The sequence below is a fragment of the Lagenorhynchus albirostris genome, chromosome 11, assembly GCF_949774975.1.
Source record: "Lagenorhynchus albirostris chromosome 11, mLagAlb1.1, whole genome shotgun sequence".
Classification (NCBI taxonomy): domain Eukaryota; kingdom Metazoa; phylum Chordata; class Mammalia; order Artiodactyla; family Delphinidae; genus Lagenorhynchus; species Lagenorhynchus albirostris.
In genome coordinates, this window is record NC_083105.1 from 96930558 (window position 1) to 96946256 (window position 15699).

The 15699-nt window shown below is 42.8% G+C and overlaps 1 pseudogene; it reads right to left on the reverse strand.

Moving 5' to 3' along the window:
- Window positions 1-364: 364 nt before the first annotated feature.
- On the reverse strand, window positions 365-8311 carry LOC132529214 (large ribosomal subunit protein eL18-like; annotated as a pseudogene).
- Window positions 8312-15699: the final 7388 nt, after the last annotated feature.

Below are 15699 nucleotides of genomic sequence, written 5' to 3' on the forward strand. Positions count from 1 at the left end.
TATTGGTTTCCGGGCCGGTCCTGATTAGCACCCACGTTGTGTGGTCCTAAGGTGATAACCTCTGTTATAACTGTAAATTGGTGGTGATACATCTGCCTTATGAGTCGTTCTGGGGATTAACAAGACCATGTATTCAAAGGTTTGGCGCCTGTAAGACTATTATGTAGTAAAACTATGGGACTTTTTTCCTAGTTAAGCCGATTGGTTTCTCCCTAACTGTCCTTGAGCAGGCTGACTCTCCTTTCTTTCTCTTGTGACAAAGTGAGATCACCCTTGTGGATTAGCTTTTGCGTGGAGAGGTATATGGAAGCCTGCTAAGGGTGTACAGTGCCACCGATGCTAGTTTCTCAACAGTTTGAGCTTCCTAATTTAAATTTAATTTTTTAAGTATCCAGAAATCTTTTAGCAGGGCAGGTTCGTTTTTGTAGCAGCGGCTGGCGGGTCGGCCTGTGGTGCTTGGAGAGCAGACAGGATGGGTGGAGCTGTGCAGTGTTCCCTGGGCCTCGCCCAGACACCTGGACACTTTGCAACCCTTGAGAGGACCGGAGGGCAGGACGGTGCCGCAGCTCTTGGGGGAGTCCAGAGCCGGGTGATGGAAAGTAAGGATCTTGTCTCTGGCCTTGGGGATGCAACTCTGGGCGCGGCTGCTTCCCTGAAGCGCACACCTGAACTTTGGCCAGGTGTGCATCATCAGTTTGGGGGTTATACTGAGACACGTGCATCGTCAGGTATAACTCCCATAACCACAGCCATTCTGTCTTCCCAGTCAGGAAACTTCATCTTCCCGACCATCCAGGAAAGGGACAGGGGCAGCTCGTTAGAGCAACTCATAAACAACTTCTTCAGCACAACTTGGCTGAAGGTGGAGTTGGTTGGCCAGAAACCTGTACAGCTTGACAAACAGCCTTCGGGAGACGTCCTGGCCTCGAGCTCCTGGCCCTGAACTCTTCGGTCCTTGTTGTGGCCAAAGTTCCCTCGCACGTTGGAGCCTACTGCTCTGCCAGGTGTTTTGTTTGTTCATTCATTTTAACAAACATCATTATTGCATTTTGAGAGTGACCCTGTGAGGCGGGCAGCAGAGGGATCATTGTTCCTATTTTTCAGACGGGGAACAAGGTTTAGAGAAATGAAGAGCCCCACTGACCAGATGAAATTTAGTGTGGCAGAACCATGCCTGAACTAAGTTCTAAAACTCAGGTTAATGCTCATTCAGTTGCAAAAGGAAAACTCAATAACATCTTGTTTAGAAATCAGAGGTAGTCTACTAGCTTGCTAAAGGTTTGTAAGGGAACTGCAGGCGACCGTTTTGCTTTCATACACCACACGCACTACCCGCAACTGTGCTTCTCTGGAGTTTTGTGGAGACAGCCACTAGTTGTGAGCCATGGATCTGGTTAGAAGAACGTGGGAGAACATGCGAAATGCCAAAGATGGTCATGTTTTTCCTCTTCTCAGAAGGATGGAGAATTAGTTTAGTCAACCTTTTCATCGTGGTTTCTTTGATTTCTTCAGGAAATTGAGAAAGTGTTTCAGAGCACAAACACTGTGCTAGGCCACATGGGTGCCAATCCCGACTCCATCATTGTGAGCTTAACCCTTCTGTGCCTCAGTTTCCTCATCTGTAAAAGGAGAGCACAATGTCTTTGAACCTGGGGACTATTTTAAGATCAAATGAATTAGATGTTTAGAATAGCACTTGGGGGACTTCCATGCTGGTCCAGTGGTTAAGAATCTGCCTTCCAATGCAGGGGACGCAGGTTCGATCCCTGGTCGGGGAACTAAGATCCCACATGCTGCGGGGCCACTAAGCCCGCACACTCTAGAGCTCGCAAAACGTAACTACTGAGCCCAAGCCCGCTACAACGAAAGATGCCCCAATGAAGAGCTCATGTTCCGCAACTAAGACCCGATGCGGCCAAATAAATTTTTTTTAAAAAAAGAAAGAATAGCACTTGGCACATAGGCCCCCACGTCAGTGTGAGTCATTATCTTTAGGTCAACGGCTTTTGAGCCCGGCACAGTGCTGGGGATACAAAGATGAGTAAGACGTGGTCTCTTCCATCAACGAGATTAGAGTAGCGTCTTTATTACTCAACTTGTTTCTACTTTCACCTCTTACAATGGCACATGTTTTCTTTTCAGCTTTTATTTTTGATCAGAGATAACGCAATGCTTTAATTTATACTGTGTTTCCTCTTGTTCAGGGTCAAAGAGATGCTTAAGTTTGTACAGTCCCACCCACAGCCTTCAGTTCCCTGTAAGCACCATGTAAGCAACTGAATTTCCCATTTCTGTCTGGGTTCTTTCTTCCCATTCCCGTTTCTATTCTTTCTTCTCCTCTGTTCCAGGGTATATATCACCTTTGCCTCTCTTATTACGGACTTTCTCCTCTGCTTTCACATACCAACAGCTGAGAGAATACCCGTCATCACTCTCACCCTTTTTCCGGGTGTTCAGCCCCTTGAAGTCTCTGAATTAATCAGGACTCTTAAAATTTTTTATTTAGGTGAAATTCACATGACATAAAAATAACCATTTAAAGTATAAAATTCAGTGATATTTAACGCATACATTGTTGTTCAACTACCCCCTCTATCTACTTTGAAAACTTTTTTCATCACCCTGAGAAGAAAATCCAATATCCATTAAGCAGTCATAACTATTCCCTGCTCCCTCAAGCGCCTGCATAACCACCAATCTGCTTTCTGCCTCTCTGGATCTATCTACTCTGGGTATTTCATATAAGCGGAATCATACACTGGGTGGCCTTTTGTGTCTGCCATAATCAGGATTTAAGGTTATCCATATAGGACATAAGTTACTAATAGGAAGAACTTCTACTTCACTTTTTATGTTGTAGCCATACCTCCTTTAAGGAACCTCTGGATGGAGGTCTAAAGTAACCAGGACATGTGAGAGGCAGGGCCATGCTGAATAAAGTAACCAAGGTGCTGAGTGTACTGAGTTTCTAATTGCGCTGAGGAAATTGACTCTTCCTGCCCTCTGGTAACAAACTGAAGAGATCTTGGTGGTGCATTTAGCCAACGTGTGGATGGGTTGGTGGTGGTGAAAAACATGGGGGTCTTGTTGGGGGGAGGAAACCAGGTTCACACACTAAGGAATTTGGGACTATTTGATATCAAGAAGCTGTTTCTCAAATCGCAAAGATACTGAATTTAGTTAAATCAACAGGTGATGTGGGAACTTCCCTGGTGACCCAGTGGTAAAGAATCCACCTTCCAATGCAGGGGATGCGGGTTTGATCCCCGGTCAGGGAACTAAGATCCCACATGCCACGGGGCAACTAAGCCCACATGCCACACTACAGAGCCCGCGCACTCTGGAGCCCACGCCACAACTAGAGAGCCTGTGCACCACAGCTACTAAGCTCTGGAGCTCACCCACCACAACTAGAGAGGAGACTGTACACTGCAACGAAGGATCCCCCGTGCCGCAACTAAGACCTAACGCAGCCAAAAATAAATAAATAAAATAAATAATTTTTTTTTAAAAAAAGAAAAGGTGATGTGATCTAATTAGTAGTGATGGAATGATTATTGCAGAATGCAGTGATCAACACAGATCTTCAAAAAAGGTGAGATCCAAGGAGGAAGAATTTGCCAATATGGTGCCAGGACTTCCTAGAGGGGATGATCTGATACCAATGAGTGTTGGTCACTAGACAGAGTAGAGAATAGCAGTTCTGCAGGTAACATTTAATCTGTTATCCTTACTTCAGAACCTGTCCCTTATTCATTTTAGAGCTGTTTTTATCAAGATATCTTTACCAGAACTTCCCAGGTGGTGCAGTTTGTTGAAAAGGCAAGAGTCCTGGGCTGCACTCCAGAATCACTGAGTCAAAAAAAATCTTCAGGGATTAAACACTGGAACATGCAATTTTATACACTTGCTCAAACCTCAAAGTATGAGAACCTCAAAATTATGCACTCATATTTTATTGCTAATCAGAAAATTTTGAACCATGGGAGGAGTTAACTTTGATGACAATAATTTATTTTTTCAAGTATCTGGCCTCCTTAATATTATCAGATATTAGAAGATACTACTTTTTTTAAATTTTTATTTTATTTATTTATTTGGCTGTGTTGGGTCTTTGTTGCTGTGTGCGGGCTTTCTCTAGTTGGGGTGAGCAGGGTCTACTCTTCGTTGCAGTGTGCGGGCTTCTCATTGCGGTGGCTTCGCGTTGCAGAGCCCAGGCTCTAGGCACACAGGCTTCAGTAGTTGTGGCACACGGGCTCAGTAGTTGTGGCTCGTGGGCTCTAGAGCACAGGCTCAGTAGTTGTGGCGCATGGGCTTAGTTGCTCCGCAGTATGTGGGATCCTCCTGGACCAGGGCTCAAATCCGTGTCCCCTGCATTGGCAGGTGGATTCTTAACTACTGCGCCACCAGGGAAGTCCCTAGAAGATACTGTTTTATAAAAGTAGTTGTTCTTATGGCATACCTTCCCTGCACTAGGCCACATGCAGAGCCACTGATTTTAAATTATTTTTAGCAATCATAAGATAATGATTTCAACTCTTTGGGCCTCAGTGTTCAAATCTGAAAATTGAGATAATAGTTCCTACCTCTTAGACTTAAGTGAGATAATATATGCAACATGCTTAGCACAGAACCTGGCATAAATTAAGTGCACAAAAATGGTTAGCTATTATTACTATTATTTATTCACATTTTATACATGGGGAAACTAAAAAACATATGGCATCAGGCAACACCCAAAGACAATTCACTAGGAAATGGTGGGACAGAATTCAAGTTTTCATATGTTTGATTATAGAAACCTAACTTTTTATTCTTTCTTGTATGTGTGTGATCAAAGAAGCTTTGGTTAATGTTCCCATCAAAAATAGCTCTTTTAGACCTTTGACCAACCCCAGGCTTTTGATGAATATTTATTTGTTCTCTCAACCTCGATAAGTCCTGGGCAGCTGCACAGCAGAAGCCGAGTGAGTAATTCCTGTATATGTCCCTCAACTTCTTCATACCCCCAGAGAAATTCAGTAATGTGCCTGGCAGTAAAGTGAGAAAAACAAAAATTGGGAAATGCAGAAGTTGAAGCACTCCAAAAACCACACTTTAACCCACGTGGAAACCTTTTTGGGCTCTTTTCAAAAACAACAAAGTATCATATTGAACAATCTACCTGGTGTCCAGAAATAGTGGTCTGGGGAGTCATTGTCTGAGCATCTCATCTCTCAGACACAGGAATGGATACCCTGAAGAATTCCCAGGGGGCCTTCTGGCCTCACACACTGGCCATAACGAAACCCCACCACCTTGTTTTGTTCTTCTCATGAAGGTTACCCATGGTGAAGTCCAGATGTCCAAGACTTAACTCAGACACCAGAGGCACAATTTCCAAGTCATGTTGTTTCTGTGGTTTTTAACTTTTCAAGAGAAGTTGGTGAGGGGAGAGGGTAGTTAGTAAGGAAAATAACTTTCAAAATAGCTGAAGGAAACCTCACAAAATTGTTTCTTTTAATCTCACTAACTCCAAATCTCCAGGAATGAAAAATGCTATTGTCATCATAAGAGATGTATTTTTCCTTCCTTTAATAGAAGAAAGGTGAGCAGGAACAACAGATTTCTGAGAAATAAAGTTATTTCCTTATGCTGGATGAATCATGCCTCTTTAATAATTTTTTTACAGCCATTATGCAAGTTATTTAAGTCTCCATTTTGTTAGAAAGCATTCCTTAAGCAGCTTATATGAACTGTGAATGTCATCTCATTTTTATCTGTCATTATTTTTTGTTATGAGCCATCACTCAAACCAGAATAAGCTACTTGTTACTAAAACATAGGAAGCCCATTCCTATAGTCCTGCCTTTATGTTTTCTGCCCCTTGGAGAGAGGATGAGAAATTTTATCAAGCATATTCATGTATTCCAGATACCGTGCTTTCTCATTCACACAGTAAAGCTACGTAGATTCTTGGAATGACTTTGCGAAGAATTCTTTCCCAACGTCCTGTGTTTCACAGGTGAAAGGTCCAGTTGTAGGGCCCAAGTCTATCTTCAAGACTGTTCTCCAGAAACTCTCTGGTCTGTACTCTGTATTTATTAAAATTTTATACATTCATCAGAGTCTCAATCAAGAACTAGGTCTAGGGCTTCCCTGGTGGTGCAGTGGTTAAGAATCCGCCTGCCAATGCAGGGGACACGGGTTCGAGCCCTGGTCCGGGAAGATCCTACATGCTGTGGAGCAACTAAGCCCGTGGGCCACAACTACTGAAGCCCACATGCCACAACTACTGAAGCCTGCGAACCTAGAGCCTGTGCTCTGCAACAAGAGAAGCCACCGCAATGTGAAGCCCGTGCAGTGCAACGAAGAGTAGCCCCCGCTCGCCACAGCTAAAGAAACCCCATACACAGCAACAAAGACCCAACTCAGACAAAAATAAATAAATAAATAAATTTATAAAAAAAAAAAAAAAACTAGGTCTATTATGAAGCTTTAGATTATGGAGTCTCTCCTTCCTCTGAGCTCATGGCACCAAGTGGGCAATGGTGTCCTGTTAATGGGATTAAACAAGAGGGTAGGAGACCACTGTTTGGGATGCTTTAGCGAAAATTCTCTACAAAGAACTGTGGAATCATTGGTTCTCTATTTGTTTTTCCCATTAAACTGTCCTATAAAGAAGAGTAAAAATAAGAAATGCTGAGTATCTGAGGCTATAATCTCAAACCGCCCCCCATGTTGGGCTGAAATTTCCCTGGAATCTATGTTTTCTCTTTTACATGATCCTCTATTTACCTGTGCGTCTGCCAGATGTGGGCTTACTCTCCATATGGGGAGAATAAAAATTGTTGAAACCTTCCATGTCATGAGGAATTTTACTTTTTAAATGGGGGTGATAGAGGGTAATGGGGAAAAGCATACGTGTAAGGAAAACTAACATGCATATTATATTCTACTCTAAATAATTTTAAATACAAACACCATTTTCCCCATATCTTTGGAAAACTTTTATGCTCTAGGATAACATGACCTGTTTATCTTGTAGTTTTGACCTACTCCCTGATATACTGCCATGTACTCGCATTTAGGTGTAAAGATATGTGTATCCCATTTTGAGAAGCACAGGGCTAGATGAACGCTAAGGTCCCTTCAACTTTGAGATGCTATGATTCTGTCATTTTTAGTCTTTTATTGACATTTAGTTTTTTTATATTGTCATTTTAAGTATTGTCTATTTTATTTTTATTTATTTATGTATTTATTTGGCTGTATTGGGTCTCAGTTGCGGCATGCAGGATCTTTCGTTGCGGCACATGGGCTCAGTAGTTTCAGCACGCGGGCTCTAGAGCACGCAGGCTTAGTTGCCACATGGCATGGGGGATCTTAGTTCCCCAACCAGGGATAGAACCCGTGTCCTCTGCATTGGAAGGCAGATTCTTAACCACCAGACCACCAGGGAAGTTCCAGTATTGTCTATTTTAAAGTTTAAACAAAATTATAAATTCCTTTAACTATAATGTGCATAATTGTTCCCCTTCAAAGCTCAGCTTTCTCATAATAGGCCTTCAATAAATATTGAATGAATGTCAGTTTTCAAAGATGCTTTTTTTTTTTTGCGGTACGCGGGCCTCTCACTTTTGCGGCCTCTTCCGTTGCGGAGCACAGGCTCCGGACGCGCAGGCCCAGCGGCCATGGCTCACGGGCCCAGCCGCTCCGCGGCATGTGGGATCTTCCCGGACCGGGGCACGAACCCGCGTCCCCTGCATCGGCGGGAGGACTCCCAACCACTGCGCCACCAGGGAAGCCCTGCTTTTTATAAATTACTTATAGAAGCACTTTTTGAGTTGCCCCCGAAGGGATAGAACATCAAAACAAACACAGTAGATATTTTTTCCTCCCTAGCACCTTCATTTTCAAGTACTGGATATCTAAAACATTTGTGTATGTTGGAGAGAATCTTCTTTATGTAGCCTATACACTGAAAAGTAAGATTTTCAAAACAGGAGATAGGATACAAAAATGTACATCGACTATTTTGTGTTTATTAGATTCTGCCAACCCTATCAAATCTATTTTATAAAATAGAATAAATATCTGCAGATAATTCTGCTTTGGAAACTAATTTGGAGGAACTGACTTGATGGCCACCTTTCTCTATTCTCTCCCATACTGCCTGGTCTTGTATGTTTCCCAATATGTAGTGTTTTATTTCTCTTTGCTGCCTGGCTAAGACTCACGTTCCATCATTGAACTGAGAGATGGGAAAACATTCTGGCTCAAAGTGGCCAACAGAGACTCTTTTGACAAAACAAAGAGCTCCAAAGTCCATGCTTCAATTAGATTTAGATTTAATTACTCACTAGGCCAACAGTCTACATTTTCTATGTGGGAGAGAAATTGTATCATTTTTAGATTGCATAAGCAATAAGCAATAGATTGCATAAACAATCTGTTGAGTTTGCCTGACATATGCAGCCAAACCCAATTTTAAAGACACAGTAATACGGGGAAAAAACCCCTCTGTGCAGCTCTGATGAAGTTTTCTAAACGGATATCGTCAACGGATAATATCTGCAGGGTTGATTTTACCAGCATGACAGCATTGCATGGGTTTTGAAGTAAGGCTGACCATAAAAAGGAATGAAGGTCTGCTGCATGCTATAACACGGATCAATCTTGAAAACATTATGCAGAATGAAATAAGGCAGACACAAAAGGACGAAGACTGCATGTTTCCACTTATGAGTGTTTAGAATAGGCAAATTCATAGAGATGACCAGGGGTTGGATGGCAGAGGGAATGGTGAGTTTTGCCTTAATGATTATGGGTTTTCTTTTTGGGGTCATGAAAAGTTTTGGAAACAGAGAGTGGTGATGGTTGCACGTTATGAATGCAATTAACACCACTGAATCGTGCCTTTAAAAATGGTTGGACTTCCCTGGCAGCCCAGTAGTTAAAGACTCTGCACTTCCACTGCAGGGGGAATGGGTTGGATCCCTAGTCGAGGAACTAAGATCCCACATGCCACGCACAGGGCATCCAAGGTGGGGGGAGAGGTTAAAATCCAAGAAAGCACACCAAGCCAAAACTAAACAAAAGAGAAGCATGTGCATCATCAATGGGCCTATTTTCCTATTTCTGGCTGGAACAAAAAGTCATAATTTGAAAAGAGAGAATATACAAAAGGAGCTAATACAGTTTTGCCTAATCATGTGAAGTTACCGCCTGCAGTATCAGTAAGGGGTCTTCCCACTGGGGCAGCTAGGAAATTTTTTTCTAGTTTTTGGATTTAAAGATGTTACCATCTCTGAGAATTAATATTTATTATTTGCAAGTGTGTGTGTGTGTGTGTGTGTGTGTGTGTGTGTGTGTGTGTGTGTGTGTGTTGTTCTCTGGACAATCGGTTGATAATAGGATAAAAGTGCAACTCATATCTGAGGAAACAAAGGATCACATTTTTCCATGCCCTTGTATGATCCCACCTTGTCTTCTGCTGAGGAACTTTAGTTTTGTTTTTTTTGGCTGTGATGCAGGGCTTGTGGGATCTCAGTTCCCCCCACCAAGGATGAAACCCGCACCCTCGGCAGTGAAAGTTCTGGCAGTGAAAGTCCTAACCACTGGACGGCCAGGGAATTCCTTTCAGAAGAATTTTGAAAACTATCCGTCCCTATGTTCCTCACTCATCTGTTCATGCCAAAGGTGACCATCTCCTGTCTTTCTGGTGCCCTGAGGAATTATTCCACAGATAATTAGACTTGGAGAAAAGAATGTATAGAGAGGAAGCTTAGATCCTTGGGTGAGAATAACCCATGACAACACAGCGTAGGGTTTTATAACAGAGGAGTGGACGTGAAGACAGGGGAGCAAGGCTAGGAGTGGGGTTTGGTCATGAGCAGAGCTCCTGTGTAGAGTTTAATTCTTGCAAATATTCAAACTATAGAAAGCCATAATTAATGTATTAATGTATATGTCAATGAATTAATGTATGTGACTTCTCTTTCTCTCACATGTATCATTCCCTTTGGCTCTCCAAACTTCGGTAAAACCTGCTGTACCTTGGGACTTCCCTGGTGGTCCAGTGGTTAAGAATCCACCTTCCAAAGCAGGGGACGAGGGTTCGATCCCTAGTCGGGGAACTAAGATCCCACGTGCCGCGGGGCAACCAAGCCCATGCGCCCCAGCTAGAGGGCCCGCATGCTGCAACTACTGCGCCCGCGTGCTGCAACGAATGATCCCGCGTGCTACAACTAAGACCCCATGCAGCCAAATAAAGAAATAAATATTGAAACCTGCTGCACCTTTACAATTTAGTGTGGTTGTACTGGAGGAAAGTCATTGTAAAGGGAAGTGAGGCTTGGCCCACATTCAATCCACCCTCTCCCAGAGAGTCCTTTAGAGTGGACTAGCATCATGCCATCCCCCTCTGGGGACCCACACTAGAGCAAAGAATTCACAATCCAGAGAATCAGTGACCTTGATCACAACTCAGGAGCTTACAAGAGAATTCCCCCACCACCAGTTTTCCTAAATTTGTCTAGCTTGTATTTAAAGCCTTGGCACAAACCTAACCATAATAAGAATTCAAAGCATTAGCTGTTATTTGAATTAATGCTCACTTCAGAAATTCCCCTTAAAGTTCTGGTATTGATGGGTGAGGACAGGTGCAGGACAAATAGGGAAGGGTAGAGTTCTATGGTTTAACAAAGGATGTGATTAGAAAGTTTCTGAGTTGGGCATGAAATGTAGAGAGGAAACAGCATATACTTCCTTCCTTCCATAATCTAAAAAGGATCTTGACTGAGAGGAGAGCTATCACCACCTCCCAACCAGGAGTGCTCTCACCGGTCCCTCGGCCAGTTAGGTCTCTTGTTATGAGATGTGTACTTTTCTTTCATATTAAACATCACTGTTTTAATTATATATTTACATGTGAATGCAATTACTTAATTAATGTCTCTTCCCCACTTGAATTTAACTTCCATGAGATCCTTATTGGTTTCATTCAACACTTTTTTCAGTGTTTATTATACCAGGTACTATGTACTTTTTTTCCATGTGGGTAAAAAAGAAACAGACCAAAAAATCCTCTTGTCATGGACCTAAGGCTCAATGAACATAGATAATACTGTATTTTAAGTGACATGTGCTAAAGAGAAGTATACATTAGGAAAAGGGAAAAGGAAAGGTCAGGATGATGGGATATAGTTGAAATTTTAGATATGGGACAAGAAAAAGCCTCAACTACGAGGGAGTATTTGAGTAAAGATAAGGGATCAGGGCTTCCCTGGTGGCGCAGTGCTTGAGAGGTCTGCCGATGCAGGGGACACGGGTTTGTGCCCCGGTCCGGGAAGATCCCACATGCCGCGGAGCGGCTGGGCCCGTGAGGCATGGCCCCTGAGCCTGCGCGTCCGGAGCCTGTGCTCCGCGACGGGAGAGGCCACAACAGTGAGAGGCCCGCGTACCGCAAAAAAAAAAAAAAAGATAAGGGATCAAGCTGTAATAATATACAGGGGAGTAGCATTCCAGGCAGAAGGGCCAGCAAGTATTCTTTGCTCCTCTGTGTTCTTTGTGCAACGAGAGAGGCATGGCAGGGGCAGGTGGTAGAGGGTCTGGTGACCCACTGTAAGGATGTTGGCTATTATTGAGAAAATGAGGGACCATGGAGAGTTTTGAGAGCAGAGAGACATGAACTAAAATATTTCAGGGGACTTCCCTGGTGACGCAGTAGTTAAGACTCCAGGCTCCCAATGCAGGGGGCCCGTGTTTGATCCCTGATCGGGGAACTAGATTCCACATGCACGCTGCAACTAAGAGTTCACATGCTACAACTAAGGAGCCCGCCTGCCACAACAAAGACCCAGTGCAACCAAAATAAAATAAATAAATAAATAAAATTTTAAAATAGAATAAACAAATTAAATATTTCAGAAGGATTGCTGTGCAGAGAATAGTCTGTAATTGAAGAAAGGAAGACCAGTTGAGAGGCTGAATGTCACCATCCAGGTTGTTTAGACCTGGAGGTGGTGAAAGTGGTCAGTGAACAGGATTTGGGCATGGGATTTACTTATTTTTTAATTTTTTTTTTATATTGGAGTATAGTTGATTAACAATGTTGTGTTCGTTTCAGGTGTACAGCAACGTGATTCAGTTGTACATATACATGCATCTGTTCTTTTTCAAATCCTTTTCCCATTGAGGTTATTACAGGATATTGAGCAGAGTCCCCTGTGCTATACAGCAGGTCCTTGTTGGTTATCTATTTTAAATATAGCAGTGTGTACATGTCAATCCCAAACTCCCAGTCTATCCCTCCCTGCCCTCACCCCCCGCCTTCCCCCTGGGCATGGGATTTAAAAGGAAGAGAGCAATCAAGAAGACGGCCAGGTTGGCCTGAGCAATGGGAAGAATGACGTTGCCACTGATGCCATTGAGACAGGGAAGGCAGCAAAACGAGCAGGTTATATGTTGGGAGAGAGAACAGGTGCTCAGTTTCAGCCGTGTCTGAAATGCCCATCAGACAATCAGATGGAGATGCTGAGGTGGAAGATGGACATACTTGCCTTGAGTTCAAGGGAGAGGTCCAGCCTAGAACTACAGATTGGGGGGATCATCAATGTAGAGATGGTATTCAAAGCCTTGAGGCAGGAAGAGAGCAGAAACCCTTGCCGCTTTGCTCACTATTGTAACACCAGCACAGTTTCTATCATCTAGTGGGTATTAAGTTTCTACTGAATGAATAAATAGAATGCATACGGCCTCAGGTAGGAGGGAGAAGCAAAATCTTTAATAGACCAGCTTGCATGAGGGAAGGAATTTAAAGCCTCTTATTTGAAAAGCCCGACCTGTTTTCCAAGTTCAGTGCAGGCATTTAGATGCTGATTCTGATGAAACAAATCTTTTTTTTTTTTGTTCTTTGAGATGCTGCTGCTTCTGACTTTAAATTAGAATATGGCTTCCATGTTTGTGGAAAACATGGCTTATGCAAAAATCCTTTGGTGTAAACATCTAGTCTTCTAGCAATTCTTGTAAGGCAATCAAAGAAGCGGTTTGGGAAGCAAAATCTCTGTCCTAAGTCCTATATAACTGGGTTTACTTGCCCGGCCACAAAGCAGGAGCAGTTACTGCTGGTCTCTACTGAGACTCTGAGATATTGTGTAATTAAATGAGGGAATAGATGCTTTTGGCTGATGGAACACAAGATGCCTTTAAATAAGTGTTACAGGCTTCCCTGGTGGCACAGTGGTTAAGAATCCGCCTGCCAATGCAGGAGACACGGGTTCGAGTCCTGGTCCGGGAAGATCCCACATGCCACAGAGCAACTAAGCCCGTGCGCCACAGCTACTGAGCGTGCGCTCTAGAGCCGGCAAGCCACAACTACTGAGCCCGTGTGCCACAATTACTGAAGCCCACGCTCCTAGAGCCCGTGCTCCACAACAAGAGAAGCCACGGCAATGAGAAGCCCGCGCACCGCACCGCTCGCTGCAACTAGAGAAAGCCCGTGCACAGCAACGAAGACCCCACGCAGCCAAAAATAAATAAATTAAATAAATAAAAATTATAAATAAATAAAGTTACTACGATTATTATTATGCTTCTAAAATTAAAGATATCACTTTACCATGATTACAATTTACAAACTGACTACTCCTCCCGTCTCCTGATCTATATTACCTGTGGAGCATGGACTGGACTTTTAAAGAGGCAGCCCTAAAGGAACCTACGCATTAGGCAGAGTGGCCCCCAATCATTTGAACTATGTGATTTGGCCTGTGAAAACCCCGCCCATCTTCACTGGACCCACACAGGAGGAAGGCTGCCTGGTGGTGGTAATGTTGTTGTGGGGAGGGGCGTCAAGGACTGAGTTCAAATTTGAATGTGTAGGGCCCATGCACTGTCAGCCAGAGCAGCAGCAGTGCTGGAGGAAAGCTTCCCTTCCTAAGACTTTCAGGGAGCCAAGAAAGCCACGCTGGAGTCCACCATGGACAGGTAAAGCAGCCGGCTCGTGGGTGGTTGTGTTTGGCCTTCCTCTCAGAGCAAATCTGAGTAATAAGATGGGTAAACTCTCCCCTTCTCCCCTGTCACTGTCTGACTCACAAGATCTGCTTGGTCAAGATGCACATTTATTTTTCTAGTTCTGTCTCATCTTCTGTTCAGATCTTAACATGCTTTCCACCCAACTGTCTCTTTCTCTTTTCTTCCCATAGTCAAAAGAACTTTTATGCACTAGGCATTGACTTGTCCTTGCAGTTAGAACTAGTTTCTGGTAGTAATATGAACCAAGCAAATGTTAAGAGACTGAAATCATGAAAAGCTCATAGCAATACTATGTAATACTATGTAATACTATGTAATACTATGTAATCATTCTGTAAACATTCAACTATGAAACTCCTTGAAGAAAAGCTTTACTAGGGAGACTTTACTGAATAATTACACAGTCAAGAAATTATTTTTTAAATGCCAATATTCAAAATTAATTGCTTGCAGGTCACTATGACTCTGTCTACTATTATAAGGAGATAAATCAGTCCAGCAACTTATTTAATATTAAAGGCCCAATTGTTAGGCAAATGGTATTTATTATTTACCTAGTCTTTCCATTTCTTCAGACATGACTTAACTTACTTCTTCAGTGTCTTTTGTAAGATTTTCACAATGTCTTCACATGAACTTTATGACAAGTATGTTATTGTCATAGAACTTAATCTAGTCCTATTTTTGATGATTGCAAATGTAGGAAAATTTACACCTAATCCATACTTTATCTCAAATTAATCTTTTACAAAGAATTTAAACTACAGAGCTAAGAATCTTAAGGGTAGATTCAATGTCCTTCAGAAAATTGAGGGCAAAAATGTCAAATGTCAGCTCAGTTTACAGTGAGATTTTGAAAACTAATCTGAGGTAAAAGAGAAAAAAGTCTCGGTGGAGATACCTGTAAATAATGAAATGCAAAGCAATGGTAAAATCAGAGCTGCAATTCAGAGAAAGTCAGAGAAGGCAAAGGAGATGAAATTCAACAGGAGAAAAAGGGAAATACGTGATTTTCATTAAGGAAAATACTATCTGCAGAGCACAGTAGTAATGGCACACGGCGGGAGACGGTGACCTTGTCACGATTATTTTTGACCCATTTGTCTCCGGTTTGCATTGCTGGGGATGCAGCCAGTGTTCTGCCTCAGGGAACACAGCTGTCCTGTGCAGCTGTCAACCTGCAGGCCTTACAGACTGTCTCTGCTGAGTCCTCCGAACACTTAAGAGAAACCAGAGGAGCATAGGGTGCTGGACATAGGCCCCCAGCTATAGTAAAAGAAAGTGATGGATCAAGATAGTTAATTAACAAGGCCATAGTCATGCAATTCACTTCACTGTGACTGGTAACTTCTGACGGAAACAGAGCTACTGTATTTTCATGTGGGGTAGGAGACAGAAGGCTATCTGAATCCCTTAGTCTATGTCCTGTCCTTTCTCATACTCCCAGGACACTTTTTTACTCCTCATGGAACAGGGCTCCCACACCACCTGCAGTGCATCATATAGTCCCCCTTCCTCCACTTCACATCCACACACTCCAGGAAGACAGGTTAAATGTAAAAGGAATTTACTGGTATAGATTATGAATATGAATTATGAATGAATAAGATATGAAGAAATTATGCTTAATCTATTTAAAACTGGGCCCGAAAGACAGAATGTTTTTTCTTCCACTCCAGTATT